The sequence below is a fragment of the Dasypus novemcinctus genome, chromosome 2 (genome assembly GCF_030445035.2).
Source record: "Dasypus novemcinctus isolate mDasNov1 chromosome 2, mDasNov1.1.hap2, whole genome shotgun sequence".
Taxonomy (NCBI): Eukaryota; Metazoa; Chordata; class Mammalia; order Cingulata; family Dasypodidae; genus Dasypus; species Dasypus novemcinctus.
Window position 1 is genome coordinate 158,640,065 of NC_080674.1, and position 14,373 is coordinate 158,654,437.

Below are 14,373 nucleotides of genomic sequence, written 5' to 3' on the forward strand. Positions count from 1 at the left end.
CTGAGATTTTTATCTCAGGCAATAAAACCCCAAGATCTATGCAATTAACCACTAGTAATAGTAATGAATCAGTCATGTGAACTAAGGGTTCCAGGTCCTCCTTTTCTGCATGCCTCAATTGTTATTCATAGCTTTCGTGTCATCTCTCAGGCATCACCTTGTGTGGGTATACATACACGTATTTATATAATCGCCTACCTAAGTCCTAGCATGTAAATTCTGAACAGGTCCTGACAGATCACCAAGGCTGGGTCTTTTTAGCTCTTCATCCTTGGGAATGTTTTAAAGGGTCCAGAATACCTCTGAAATCGCGCAAAAAGTGGATACAGGTATGTAATTCTGAGATGGTTTCAGAGATTTCTTCAGATTTCCATAGAGATCTGTGAACTTTTGGGAAACAACTTATCTTTTGACAGGCAGTAAAACTGAAATGTAGGGAGGAAAACGGACTTACCCAAATCCACACAGCAAGCTAAGGGTAGGGCTGGGTTCAGGAACCGCACTCCCTGATTCCCTGCCCAGGGCTCCTTGGCTGTGCCACACGGTTCCATCCAGCAGGCACCAAGGGCTCACCAGGGTCACACACCTCACAGGCATTGGGTATGACTTAGAATATCATGTTTCAGGCTTTTACCCTCAGACCTCTGCTCCAGGTCATTTCTTTGGAGTTCTTATCACCGATTGCTACCATGGCTCTGCAGTTCTGCTCGTCTGCTCTGGAGGAAACTTCAGCTCGCTGAGTTTCATTCCAAGCTGGTCCAGTCCGGCTCTGCCTGACCTCCACAGAATGCCGAAGGAGGCTGGGCATTTTGGCCTCACTGTTTTGGCCGAAATAATCAGCTCAAAATAAAACTGACGATGGCCAAACTACACAAAGCAAAATGTGTCCATGGCTAAACTTTGACAGAGGAATCAAATTTTCTTGATAAAGTTTAGATCCACCAAATTCGAACCAGGAAAATTGGGCTTAAAAATAAACCTCAATGGAAAATTCACAATGACAGAAGCTATAATTTTGTACAATTAAATTTGATACAGATAAATCACAATCAGCAAACTAAGCCATCTTTTTAAACTTCACGGGCAAAAGAATTAATCTCTATAAAAGCAATTTTGGTAAAATAAAAAGGAAAATTACAAAGAGTAGAAATGGTTTAACTGTATTATACTGTATTATCTTGGATTTAAAATGACTCAGTGAGGGTTAAGAAAAACACTTCCTTGACAAAACTTCTGCCATGTTGATGCTTTAAATATTTGTAGTTTTAAGCATAGAGACATAGCATCCTCAGGGTCAAAGCAGGGAGGTTAAAATGTCTGCCAGTTTAGGCAGTGGGGTCAAAATGACTGCTCTAAATTTGAGATTCAAAACTTCCTATACCTGTGCTTGGTAAATAATGGATGCAATCATTTGCAAATGATGCTCTGACAAAGGAAGCATACTAAAATAATCATTTCCCTTGCAAAGCTCCTTTGAAAAGCCAAGCAACCAGCAGACACTGCATTCTTCTAAGCATGCCTTAACCCCACAAGTTCAATGAATTAATGAAAGACCAAGGAGTAAATGTTAGAGATGGTGAATGGAGAGTTTCCTTGTCCTGCAGGAGGGTTCCTGGAGAATTTTCTTGCTCAAGAGGAGCCACGGCTTTCCCCTGTGCTTTCCATATCTTGGGGGTCCCAGGAATTATTTGCCCCATCTCCTTCCCTGCTAGGCACTGGGTCATCCACCAGGCCTCCGGGCCTCATGCCCACCCGCTCCCCAACTTCATCTTCTGTGGCTGGGCTGGAGCCAGTGGTGGGCTGGAGCCACTCACACGCTCTTGAGAGCCAGTTTAAAATTTTCAGAAATTTTGCTAGCAGGTTGCGAAACACAATCATTATTTTAAAAATAAATTGTAGAAATATTGTAAACTTAAAATTAAATAACTTAGAATAAAAATAGAGGTAATAAATATTCCAAACACATACTTTCCAAATGGTTTTACTCCATTTTACTATTATCTATGTGCTTGTGGTTATTTATGTCTATTTTATCAGTCTGGTGGGAGTACTCTATAGAGGCCACTCCCATTATAGTGGCTCCCGTGCATCTTTCCTGACTCCATGTCCAGATATATCACATTGGTAGCTTGAAATCAGTCATGGCGGCAGCATTTACACCAAGGAAATTGGCAAAGGCTACAAATCAGGACTTGATATACAACCATAAATGTCACTGACTGTCCAGACTTAATGAAGTGATGGTAATAATGCAGTGTACTTAAAACTGTGTGGTCTGCAGCTGTTACATTGTGACTAGCACAAAAAACTGAAGCAATATTCTTGCTTCAGCCAAAAAGTCTCTCACATCATTGCCAAATGAGTGATTTTCTCACATCTTTGATGTTTCACTTTCATCTTACTTGTTAATGAAAATATCAATCAACAGTCCCGTCCAAACTACCCTTGTTATTCAACTTCAACCTCATTGGCTGTGGATACAAGAGTTCAGCATCAATCAATCAATTAATTGGCAGGGAGAAGATGGAGCTCAAGTGGTTGAGCATCTGCTTCCTATGTATGAGGTCCTGGGTTCAATCCCAGGTACCTCCTAAAAACAAACGAACAACAACAAAAAAAAGCCAACTCTCATTGGGGAGCAGATATAACTCAGTGGTTGAGCACCTGCTTCCCATGTACAAGGTCCTGGTTTCATGCCTCCATAAAAAGAAATAAAAAATAAATTGGCTAAATGGGGTTTACAGTAAAGAGTATTTGTATTTTATTATTATTTGTAAATTCTGTGCCACACATCCTTTATGAAAGTCAAATTTAAAATAAACTTGAATATGCACATCCTTGCACACATCTTTTTTTCAGAGAGCCACTTACCTCTGACTTCCTTCAGAAGGTTCTTGGTCTCTTCCCACAAGACCACCAGAACCTGCAAAGCCACAGGCCAAGTGAGGTCATGATGGGCCCAGGGAAGTGCCTGGAAGCCTCGGGCCAGAGGAGAGGAAGGCCAGTGTTTACAGTGAGGGCTGGCTCCAGAATGCCCTTTGTCTGCTCAGGGCCTTTATTTATTTTCGTATCAGCCTAAGGCCTTTGACCCCAGTTTGAAGTCAAAGGAAAGGAAAAAAGGTCGTTTTCTTTCGTGGGGATTGGCCACATAGTTTGGCTAGGAGAAATTCAGGATGCTGGGAAGGCCTGGCCCAAGACATCCCGGAGCCCTGGAACGACAGCTCATGTTGGAACCAGGCTGGAAAGAGAATGACTCCCAGCATCTTCCTGGAAGTTGCACATCCAGCCAGGGCCTATGCAGAGAGCCCACACTCACTCATGTTCCTCTCTATTTTACATAATGCTGATGCCCTTCAAGGGGCATATTTATTTATTTCATTTTTTTATTTATGTATGATTTTTTATCCTACAGTCCATTCATTTCTTTGTTCATTCATTTGTCCAATAAATAAATTTGGGGCACCTACACTGTTCAGGTGCTGTGATATAGTGGTTAGCCACACAGACATGCTTTGATCTTGTGGCACAGAGTTGAGGTCACAACACAGGAATTAAACGGATTACATGCCCATTTGCATGTGAACCATAGGATTCACTCTACATGTTCCAAGTTGAATTCCCCAGACCTTCCACTCAAAAAAAAGTACTACTCTGAAGGGTCTGTCAATACAACAGCAGCAGCAGTAGCAACAATAGCTACCACCTATATAATATGTGCCAGGCCCTACTTAGCCCTTTATATAGACTAACTAATCTTCACAACCCCAAGAGATAAGTACTACTATCGTCCCCATTTTACCAAGATGAAAATGAGGCACCAAGAACTTAAATAACTTGCTTGAGATCACATATTTGGTAAGCAGTGGAGTTAGTTAATGGTATCACCATTCTCCTAGGTTTCCTGGACAGAAGATTTGGGGGAACAAGATCCTATCTAGCTGAATTTCTAAGAAGTGTAACAAGAGTCCACTTTAAGTTCTATGAAATACTCAAAATATGAGTGAGGCCCCAGCTGGTCTCATGACTCTCCCAACTTCTGTCTGGGTAACTCTGAGTAAGAGTTAATCCCTTACTTAACCTCTCCAAAGTTATTTCCTCACATGTGTTAGATGAATATTTATATAGGACAATAACTTCATGGTAGGGGGAGGCTGATGTGAGGGCTCAGTGATATAATGTGAGTGTAGCCCTCAGCACAGTGCCTGGAGTATAAGTGCTTACCTCTCAGCTGGAATGGTAAGAACGATGGGAAAGTTCATCCAAGGATCCTGGCCCACCTGGGAGCTCATAAGATCCATGAGGTCAGGGACCATGAAAATCTTGCTCACTGGAATGTGAGCCTGGCACCTAAGAAGTGTTGAGTATGTGTTGGTTGGTTGATTAAATGGTAGATAGTGAAGCAGATGTGGCTCAAATGATTGGGCTCCAGTCTCGAAGCCAAACTCAGCATGTAAATGCAATGCCTTCCCCCCAGCGCGGGACATGACACCCGGGGATGAGCCTCCCTGGCAACGAGGGACCACTATCAACTACCAACTGATGATGCAACTGGAAAATGACCTTATACGGAAGGTTCAATGCGGATCAGCAGAATATCCATGTCTACATAAAATACCATGACTTTAAAATGCTGTTTGACCTAAAGTAAGGGGGAAATGGAAAGGAGAAATGAGTTTATATGGCTACGAGTTTCTAAAAAAGAGTCTGGAGGCTGGCAGAAGGTTTGCCCTCATGCACAACTGAGCAGAGTCAGAGAGACAGATAAAGCAGATACAACCCCCAGATATTGGTTCCTTTGAGGGCTAAAGAGACCCATGGGAGTTATGGTCATGGCCGATGGGGTTAACTACCAGGGCAGATGGCCCCTCTTTGGAAATGGTGTTTATGTGTGATGAATCTGGACTCAGATGGGATCTCCCTTCATAAGACTTTCATGCTAATGTGCTGGAGGTGCAGTTAATGTTGGGGTTTAAGATATATTTAGGGGATTTGAATCTCTGGACTGACAATGTGATAGCCAGATCCTGAGCCTCAACAGACTCCAGCACCTACAATCTGATTTATTGGACTTACCACACTCAGCTAAGATGGAGTTGAAGAAGGACAACCACCACACCATGGAGCCTAGAGTGATTACAACTGAAAATGGGAGGATTGCATCCAGCATCCAGGTGGAATCTGACCCTCCTCTTGACATAGAGGTGCAATGGACACAACCAATCCAATGTCCACATAGAAGAGGTGGCATTGGATTGGGAAAAGTGGACATAATGGACAAAGGGTATGGGGAAAGGCAGGAAGAGATGAGAGGTGGAGGCGTCTTCGGGACATGGAGCTGCCCTGGATGGTGCTTCAGAGGTAATCACCGGACATTGTAAATCCTCACAGGGCCCACTTGATGGAATAGAGGAGAGTATGGGCCATGATGTGAACCAATGTATATGAGGTGCAGAGGTGCCCAAAGATGTACTTACCAAATCCAATGGATGTGTCATGATGATGGGAACGAGTGTTGTTGGGGGGGGGGGGGAGACGGGGGTGGGGGGGTGGGGTTGAATGGGACCTCACATATATATTTTTAATGTAATATTATTACAAAGTCAATAAAAAAATAAAAAAAATTAAAAAAAAAAAAAATGATTGGGCTCCTGTCTACTATATAGGAGGTGCCAGGGTCAATTCCTGAGGTTTCCTGGTGAAAGTGAACCAGCCCGCACAGAGAGCTGGCCCGTGCAGAGAGCTGGCACAACAAGATGATGCAACAGAGGAGACACAGAAGAGGGACAATGGGAGACACAGCAAACCAGGGAGCTGAGGTGGCTCAAGCAATTGAGTGCCTCTCTCCCACATCAAAGTCCCTGGGATCAGGTCTTGGTGCCTCTTAAAAAAGAGAAGACAAGAGAAGACAAGCAAACACAGAAAGCGCATAGCAAATGGACACAGAGAGCAGACAGCAAGTACAAAAACACAATGGGGGGCAGGGAATAAATAAATAAACAAATAAAATTAATCTTTAAAAAAGTAGATGGATGGATGGATGGGCGCATGGTGGATGGATGGCTCTCTGCCTCCTCTGTATCATAGGAAGTATTTCATTACTCAAGATTCTACTTCCAAGTACGCCTCACACATGCAGTGAGTCTCTTCTGAGTAGACTGGAAGGTACTCAAGGGCAGGGACCAGGTATTTTTGTCCTGGATCCTGCCCCCTTCCCAAGAAAGGAGCTTTGGGATTTTGAAACAATATACCCCAAAATACCCTAAAGGTGTGTCACTTGTCCCCTGGTTTCCTTTATTCCGTAGGACCTTTGGCACTGAAGGGGTTTCCTGTAGTGCTTGATATAAGGATGCTCATACAAACCAAATTTCCTGCCTCTAGGTTTTCTGGTCACTCCTCCTCCTTGAGACAAAGAGGAACTATCAAATGTTCACAAGAGAAACATTTCTCTTCAAGACCCTAAGTTTAAAAAGAGAAAATAGATAACCAAAATTACATAGCAATTAAAAGCGCTGGTTTTCAGAACAGACCGAATTGGTTCTGAATCTCTGCAGGTATCTTAATTACTGTGAGCCTAGATTTCTTCTTCTGGAAAGTGGAGATAGTAATCCCTTCTCTGTAGGGTCATTTGGAAGGTCAAATCCTATACTACAGGTGAATTACTTTGCACAGTGCCTGGTACAGGACAGTACTCAGGAAAAGTCAGTGGTTATCCCTGATCATAACTGCTACCTGCCTGAAAATTAGGAAAAGAGACTAGCACATCCATAGCAACTCATCTTAAATCAAAACTATGCTTATTATTCTGAATACAATTTTACTAAATACCTACTATGTGTGTGAGCAGCTCCATCAGCTGATTGCCAATCACTCATGAGCCATAAGCAGAAAGGTTACGTTCTCCCTCTCATTAAGTGATAAGAAGGGTCACAACCTGAAACTAAAGTTTCATTCATTTTTTATTCATCCATTCAATAAATCTTTATTAAAATTCTACCATTTGTCAGATGCTGGGCTTTGGAAACACAGAGGTGAGTGACCGAGCAGGGACTCTACTCTCATAGAGCTTCCAATCTAGGTGGTACACAGGGATTATTGAAAAGCAAGCCCCACTGAAAATTTTATTATAAACTGTGGTAAGTGTTCCAAAGGAAAATTACAGGAATCTGTCAGCACATGCAACAGAGAGAAGCTAACTCAAGGACTTGAGAGAGAGAGAGGAACTTTATGTAACTGAAAGAAAAGAAAGGAATGCCACAGAACTTAGAAGAGGGTCAAAATTCAGTCTACATAATCCTTTAGAACTTTAAAACATCCAAAAATGCAAATCCTCCCATCAGCTCTCTGTTTGGCTCTCCTTCCCTCCACCCACCAGAGTCCCAGTGCTCTGTGTTCTAGGACAGACAAAAGTCAGTTTTGTTTTGTTCCACAAGTAGCTGTCTGGTCCCCAGGATTACCCTACAGCTGTTAGCTCAGCCTGGCCCGTGGCAGCTCCCCCGGAAGCTCCCCTGGAGAGGAAAGCAGATGCAGAGAATTCAGAGACCTTCCTGTGACCACCTGCATGCACAGATGTCCAGTATAGCTCCAGGGTAAAACAAAAAAAAATCAAAGGTTCTCAATTTCAAGAAAGATCACCTTCATACATAATATTTACCCCATCCAAGAAAGGTAAAGTAGTTGAGAATCATAAAATGTTTAGACATCACTCTAGATCCAAAAGTTTAAGATCAGAAACAACAGAGATCACCTATTATAAAAATCCTCTCCATAGATATTTTGCATGGTAAAAATGTATAACCTCCCCCCCCAGATAAAAATAAAATGGAAGCTTAAGAGAGTAGATAATTTAGCATTTCTGAAAGCTGAGTGGGTAAAAACAACTTTCTTACCACCCTTCTGCATGAAAATTACAGCATCTCTCCATGGTCATGGACTTTTTCCAGGCTGTTTTACAAGACGAGTTTGGAAGATGAGGATGCCCCAGCAGCTTTCCCAGGAGGGCAAAAGTAGATAATTCTCTCATGTCTGTGATCTCCTTCCTGCCTCAGCCCTCAAACTGGAGGGGCCTTGATGAAAGAGGCACCTTTCGCACCACCTGGCTGCTTCCTGGCCCAGGTGTCTATAGCTTTCTAGTGTCGACTCTGGAGTCCCCTGAAAGTTCTCTCACCCACCCCTCTCCCCACCTGGAAACTTCTTCAAGCTAGGACTGACGTACCCCTTGTTTTGACCTATTGCCACTCTGCCATTATAACATTTCTGTTCTTCCTTCCACTTTCCATTTGAGAGAGAAGCTCTATTATTTATTCTTATCTAAATTATCCAGCTGTGGCCAACTGTAACCCTCATATATTTTTTAAGCTCTCCTTTCCTGAAGTAATCCATTTTTTTACTGTGTTGATTTCAGCCCAGTATTGCAGCCTGCTGAAACAAGTTTTAATCTTGCTTCTATTCATGATCATATCAGTGATATTTCCATTCTCTAAACTTCAATGGAGGTAAAAATATCTTCCTCAAAATGCCGTCAAATAACATGAGATTGTCCTTGCAAAGGCTTGGTTTAGGGCCTAATGCATAGTACACACCCACTGTTAATTTTACTTTGATGTGTATACATTCTCAGGTCTCAATGAAGTTGTCCACAAAATGACAGATAAGAAAGAATACAGGTCAGAGCCCTCCTACACTCTCTGAGAGACCCTCCTTCAGGACGGTGCTTACAAACCGCAGATTAGTAAGTCAAAAAGTCAAAGTAGTGAGTTAGGAGCTGCCCCTTTTAAGTAGAATAGACTAGAATATTAAAAAATAATGAGGGAAGCGGACTTGGCCCAATGGAAAGGGCGTCCGCCTACCACATGGGAGGTCCACAGTTCAAACCCCGGGCCTCCTTGACCCGTGTGGAGCTGGCCCATGCACAGTGCTGATGCACGCAAGGAGTGCCCTGCCACGCAGGGGTGTCCCCTGTGTAGGGGAGTCCCACATGCAAGGAGTGCCCCCTGCATGGAGAGCCACCCAGCGTGAAAGAAAGTACAGCCTGCCCAGGAATGGTGCCACACACACGGAGAGCTGACATAACAAGATGACACAACAGAAAGAAACACAGATTCCCGGTGCCGCTGATAAGGATAGAAGCGGTCCCAGAAGAACACACAGTGAATAGACACAGAGAGCAGACAACTGTGGGGGGAGGGGGGTGTAGAAATAAATAAATAAATCTTTTAAAAAATAATGAGGAGAGAAAAGAAAAGCATCCAAGTGTATTACATGTTCTAAGAAATAGTGTTTTGTCAAACATGTATGCATGCATGTTTGTGCGTATGTGAACTGAGACAACTGTAAAATGCAACTGTAAAATTGCCTACTGTGGGTCACAGGAAAAAAAGTTTGAAAGCCGCTGCATTTGGTTAATCCTGAGTAAATACATTCTTTGGGAAAGACGCTCCTGCCCCCTACTGGAACTCTCGATTTCTCCCAGAGAGGGATAACCCAGCATCCAACTGCAGATTTGCTAGGGCCTTTGTTCCCTGCCCCCAGCTCGCTGCGTGCCCGCAGTCTGGAAGCCCACCTAGAGAGGCTCACCGCTTATGCTAACTCCATGCCCTGGACTATGAGTCAAAGCAGCATGGAAGCGGGAGCTGGAGTTCCTGCCTTTAAATAATCTTGGAAGCACCTTGTCCTCCCTCCCCACCTCCTGAATTCTCTCCTGAGTGGCTCTAGCTGAGCTGCTCCATTTTTGAGTCCAACCACACACGTTATTCTTGGTCCCCAACTCTACCCTGTCTCAGCTGGCCGGAGCCTCCCCATGCTCTAAGGAACCAACGGATCTCTGCTTCTCTGGGGAGAACATGCCCCTTAGAGGAATGCAAGCAATTGCATGTTCTCAGAGTCAGGACTTGAGGCAGCCTCCATCCTCTAATCCTCCTGAGTCCAGGGAGAGCAGGTGGGCACCAGGAAAGAGGCGTTGTCCCACAGGAGGTAAACCTGCGAGGCCAAAGGCCCAGAGAACACAGCACCCCTGATGTGCACCCGCCTCGAGACGTGGGCCCCAGAGCTTGTGAAGAACCCACCTGGCTCTCCATTATGACCGCTAGCATGAGTTGAGTGCCCACACCAAGTACACTTGGGTGGGTTATCTCCATTAAAACTCCTAGCAGAGGAGAAACCTGACCTTTGAAAGGTAAAGTAACCCGCTTAGTTCCCTCAGTGAGGAAGAAGGGAAGCCAGCTTTAAATTCAGGCGTTCTGAGGGCAGGGCCAGGGTGCCCAGCCACTGCCCCAGGCTTGGCTGCACTTTGTAGCATCAAGGATTATGTCAGGAAACAAAAGGGAGCAGGTGTAGCTTAGTGGTTGAGCACCTGCTTGGTTTGTATGAGGTCCTGGGTTCAAATCCTGTACCTCTCCCCACTTAAAAAAAAAAGTTATTGAATTGCAAAGTAGCAGGTGATACTTACTATGAAAATAGTTTTAATGTTAATTTTTAAATAAATAAACTGATGGGTAGGGTCATAGCAGACATTTTTCAGAACATAAGCCTCTTCATTAATGCCCTTTAAAAATGGCCTTGTTTGTTCTGAGTCCTGAACTGGGCTTCTAAAAGAGGTAAACATGTCTTTATCTGATCAGCTAGCGTTGCTGCTCTGTGCCAGGCACCATGTGTGCTCAGGACTTTACATGCGCTGTCTGGAATAATTCTGTCAACACTGGGCTCAGAGGAGTTAATTAATACACAGAAGGGGACCAGAGAAGGTCATACAGCGAGAAGCGGCAGGAGCAGGTTCTAAGCCAGGTGAGCCCGACTCCAAAGCCAACCCCCGACCCCTCCCAGAACTGCCACCTGGGCCAGGGCAGGGCCCACCCAGCTCTGTTCTGTCGACGCCCTTGAATTTCTCCTTCCCCCGGCCCCAGGCCCACTCACCTGGAGCAACCAGCACACACACAGGCGGCCAAGGTGGCCAGGGCCATGAAACACAAGGACAGCCTGGGACGCTGTCTCAAGAGCCACGACAACTACGTGCCCCTTGGACTGTGTCCTGGAACAGAAAAAGGGATTGGCAGGAAAGCTGGTGAAACCTGAATGAAGCCCGGAGGTAATTAGTAGTAACGCACCAACACCGCTGTCTTAGCTTTGACAAATACACGTGGTGACATAAACTGTTAATAGTGGGACCCTGGGTGAGGGGTATGCGGGCAATTTCTGTACTTTCTTTGCAACTTTGCTGTAAATCAAAAATTACTCCAAAATAAAACTTGTATTAAAAAAAAAAAAAAAAAGGAAGGAAGGCAGACTGCAGGCTGGAAAAAGAGAACTCAATGTTTCCCTTAATCCCTCAGCACCCCTCTTCCCAGGCCTGTCGGACCAGCTTTCTAAAACGTCACTTCTGTCGGGCCCCTTGTCCTCAGTCATGCTCTCGTGCCATCTCTCTCTGAATTGGGGCTTCAGCCAGGTCCCAATAGGTCTGCCACGGGCCCCTCTGCTACCCTACAAGCCATTCTCATGTGGCTTCCAGAATCATCTTTCCAAAGCCCGAATCTGACCGTGTCTCTGCCTCCTGCTTATCACCCTTCTGTAGACCCGTCACTCTCAGGATGAAGTCCAAACCCCTTCCAGGTCTGTCTCTAGCACCCCTCTCCAACCTCTTCTTCATCTCACCTCTCTCCCTCCCTTCTTATACTCCAGGCTTGCTAAACTCACCGCTATTCTCAGAAAATGTTCTACCCCCTCTAACTGCTAGTCCTTTGCTTGACACATGCCCTGTCCATCAGCAATACATCCACTGGGCTGCAATTAGGATAAAGTAGATCTCTTTTGCAGAACTCAACGGTGTCACCTCCTCCAGGAAGCCCTCCCTAATGCCTTCACTCCCATGCCTGGGTTAAGGTCCCTCCTCTAAATCCCCATGATACCCTCATGAATGCCCATCACAACCCTTCTCAGCCTGAATTACATTACATATTGTAGCGTTTATCCTTTTCTTCTCACAGAACTGAGTCACCCTTCCCAGAATGGGAGGTACATACCCGGACATGACACTGAAGATCGTCAGCTCTCCTTGGGAGGAGGTCAGACCTTCTCACTGCTTTCTCCATTTCTCTGATTGCTCAGAGAAAGTCTTTGGCATTAGTCTGTCTTCACCACTCCCCGCCGCTTGTTAATCTCTCTATTGTCAAGCAACACCACATCAGGTCTAGGCTGGGCACTTAGTGTACAGCTTTGTTTCTATGTATTTATTATTTATGGTCATGATGGAAAGCAAGACAAGTTTTTCTTATATGTGGGCCAGGCATACCTTATAAAATGAAATTATATGAGTAAATGAAGTAAACCAATTTTGAAAAAAACAAAGCTTGGCCAATGACTATTCTGATGGTGCACATGGTAACACATGCATACAGACAAACAAACATACACACTGTACATACAGACAACCGTGAAGGCAGCCCCTGAATGACAGGCTTTGCCACTATTGCACCTAAGCCCACGGGTAGTGGAGCTGGGGTGCCATTGCCTTCTCCACTAACTAGATGGGTGACTGGGAGGAAATCACTTTTCTGTTTCTCAGCCTCCTCCCCTATAAAAGAAGAGAATAAAGTTGGACCTTAACAGTATTACAACTTCAGGGAAGCGGCTGTGGCTCAATCAGGTGGGCTCCCGTCTACCGTATGGGAGGCCCTGGGTTCGCGTCTCGGGGCCTCCTTGTGAAGGCAGGCTCGCCCGCGTGCTGCAGAGAGCCGCCGGCCCACAAGCGCCATGGAGCGCCAACTCAGCAAGGTGACACAACAAAAGGGGAGACAGATAAAAACACAGAAGAGTGCACAGCTAATGAACACAGAGAGCAGACCACAAGCAAGCTGCAAGGAGGGGGGGATAAATAAAAATAAATGCAGGCACACAGAAGAACGCCAGCGAATGGACACAGAAAGCAGACAGCAAGCAAGCTGCAAGGAAGGGGGGGGGGATTTTTAAAAAAGTAAAATATACATATTAAAAAAGTATTACGGCTTCGTCTCCCAAATACCATCTCCCTCCATGTTCATACAGCTATGGAAGAAATTCTGCTGAAAGGGTACCCAGAGGTGAGTGCCCATTTCATAGATCAGAAGTCTGAGGTCACTAGAGGTTAAGTGAACTGCCCAAGGCCATACTGCCATATAATGTCAAAATTAAGACAAGGGAAGTGGACTTGGCCACGGATAGAGCGTCTGCCTACCACATGGGAGGTCCAAGGTTCAAACCCCGGGCCTCCTGGCCCGTGTGGAGCTGGCCCACACACAATGCTGATGCACACAAGGAGTGCCCTGCCACGCAGGGGTGTCCCCCGCATAGGGGACCCCCACGCGCAAGGAGTGCGCCCCCTAAGGAGGGCCACCCAGTGAGAAAAAAGTGCAGCCGCACACACAGAGAGCTGACGCAAGAGGACACAACAAAAGCGAGACGCAGATTCCGGGTGCCGCTGACAAGAATACAAGCAGACACAGAAGAACACACAGTGAATGGACACAGAGAGCAGACAACTGGGGCGGGGGGGTGGGCGGGAAGGGGAGAGAAATAAGTAAAAATAAATCTTAAAAAAAAAAAATCCAGACAAAATCCAGATTCCCATTCCTCCTGGTAAGAGGGCCCCACCCCCAACCTGACGCCCTCCACCCTCGTATGCTGCCTCACCCAAATAAACTTCTGTCAAAAGAGTTACAGCCTATTTGCAAAACACAGCCAAACACACTTACACACAAAATAAAAAGGCATCGTAGAATCATAGAAAAGCAAATAAGCAAAGGATAAAATCACTGTTGGTCTCAGAGCCTTCACACCACTGGACAGGGACACTATGTCCCAGAAAGGTGAGAAAACATGCTGCAGGGTTCTCCACGACGTGGCAATTGCGTCCTTGGCCTTTATTTACATTAGGAGCCAGGCAGGCTCCAAGTTTTGGGGAGAGGATCAGAATAAAAGTCACTAACTAGTTCATCTTTGGCTATGATACATAATAAAACCTGCTTATGTAGAGACCACAGCTATGCTCTCTGTGGATCATGAAACAAAAACAGCATCAACAGGATTCCAAGGAGACCGGTTAGCCACATGGTAAAAATGGAATTTTCAAATGCCTTTTATGACTATTTTGGCAGAGCAGTTTATAGATAGGATGTAGTAATTATAATGATACAGTACAATGATTTTCTCAAAAAAAAAGTTCTACGCTTGTCCTTGGAAACATGCTGAATATTTTTATAACCAACCTGGCTAGAGGCAAATTTACCAGATTTACAGGTAAACCAAAGCACACAGAGTCAGGGAATTCTAACCAAAAGCCACAAAGAAATGTAAAATGAAGAAATATAATGCCCTGCAGTTAAGGTTGTTTATGTATCTGTATAGATC

The 14,373-nt window shown here is 44.9% G+C and overlaps 1 long non-coding RNA gene across 1 annotated transcript in view; it reads right to left on the reverse strand.

The window, feature by feature from the left end:
* LOC139436188 (uncharacterized) overlaps window positions 1-11,322 on the reverse strand; it is a 39,193-nt gene extending 27,871 nt beyond the window's left edge. The window contains exon 1 of the long non-coding RNA XR_011646869.1: window positions 10,909-11,322. This is a non-coding gene — a long non-coding RNA (uncharacterized lncRNA). The remainder of the gene's footprint in view (window positions 1-10,908) is intronic.
* Window positions 11,323-14,373: the final 3,051 nt, after the last annotated feature.